This window comes from Camelina sativa, chromosome 5 (assembly GCF_000633955.1).
Source record: "Camelina sativa cultivar DH55 chromosome 5, Cs, whole genome shotgun sequence".
NCBI lineage: Eukaryota > Viridiplantae > Streptophyta > Magnoliopsida > Brassicales > Brassicaceae > Camelina > Camelina sativa.
In genome coordinates, this window is record NC_025689.1 from 12,932,522 (window position 1) to 12,934,438 (window position 1,917).

Below are 1,917 nucleotides of genomic sequence, written 5' to 3' on the forward strand. Positions count from 1 at the left end.
CGACATTCTAAAACATGGAAATAGCCATAAATATAAAACTTAGTACCATAGTTCATTCTTACAAACCAGTTCCTAACTTAATTATTAAAATGCTCATCACACCTTTAGTTTCTCTCTTTCTTTCAAATCCTTTCTTTTCTTAGCATACAATCTATTCAACAATCAAATTTGTGGATCATCCATTGTGTTCTTCGGCTTTCTATCGGTTATATTAGGTTAATCTACCTAATTACAATATATTTTAGGTTATTTATGGTTATATATTAATCTAACCGACCCATAACCGGAAATAACCGAAAAGTAATTTTAAAAAATTTTAAATTTTCAAATGGTTATCATATTAGTATATCCAAATTACCACCTTAAACCAAATACAATATAACCAAAACCAAACTGTTAAATTAAAACTCATACTGTTGCTCATCTGAACCCTACACCTCAAACCCTAACCATAACCCTAACCCCTAAATGTCATGTTTTGAATGTTTTACACATTTGATCATAATGTGTAAAAATCACTCTTTGTCTATAGTTATTACCTTTTATTGCTTATAGTGATGTAATATTCATTTTTCCATTCTAAATTTTAATTTTGTAGTAAACAAGAATAACAAATTAAACTAAAATCAACACTTCAACAAAACAAAAGATACATAAAAAAAATATGAATATATAATGTGTATAACTAAAATAATTATGGTTTCACCATTTATGAATATATTCATTATTGTGATTATTTCTTTTATACTAATATATTATTTCTTTTCTCTAATATTTGTTTTTATTTTGAGCATCTGTCTATAATAATATTTTTATAATATATCAGAATATTTTCAAGCATCGAGTACTTAGGTCGTGTGGTTCTTGTTTTTTTTATTTACTTTTGCTTATTTTAGGTTGTTAGAAAAACTCCACTATTGCTTGGCTTGACTTGCTATGTTATGTTCATATCTTATCTGCTAGCATAACAATCATTTGGATTGACAACCCTTTGTACTACAACTGAATAGGGAATTGATACCCTGGGTGAAACTCTTGTTATCAATTTGGCGCCGTTGCCAATTTGGTTGAATTTTGTTTGCTACGTTTAAGATTTTATCACTTGCTAGATCAAGTTCTTTTCTATCTATCGGTTCGGAACTGACTTGTTTACTTTCATGTTTGTTTTTTTGCATTTTAGGTACAACCCGAGTACCCACCCGACCCGTCACTCGATCACCGGATTAGTCATTCGTTGGATGTAAATTATATTTGTTAATTTTTTGTTTGTGTGTATCATTATGTTTATTTGGTTATATTTTGTTAATAAAAATTTGTTTCAAATCCCATGCTGAGAGGTGTGATTTTTTCATCTATGTTTTTCAAGTCTCACAATCGGTGTTTTGAAAAAAAAATTATAATACATTGTTTAGTTTGAATGAAAGAAGATTTGATATGAGTCATATAAATAGTTAGTTGGATAACACAAGTGATTTTAAATGATTTTACAAAAAATTCAGTTTCAATAAGATTAGATTTGGGAATAAATTTTAAAATCCCAATTTGAATAACAAGTGATTTTAACAAAATCACAAAATCTTCTATAATCATCAATGTATTATTCTTTTAATACTCCAATGATAATTCAATGAAATATGTATTAATTGAGGTTTAAAAAACAAAAAGAAAAAAAAAGAAATGGAACGCGTTGTTAATTAATAAGCTTTTTTTTAATCGATTTCAAGTGTAAAAAATTGTGATTCAGAAAAAGATATTTCGATTTGATTAGACGAGAGAGACAGTTAAGAGAGATGAAGAACGCAAACAAAACAATGGAGAAAACCCTAGGAAAGAGACCTATGGCACCAAAAAACTCTGCGGCGAATCTTAGCGGTGGAGGGGAGGGTTCGAATTTCCAGGATATGAACATCTGTGACG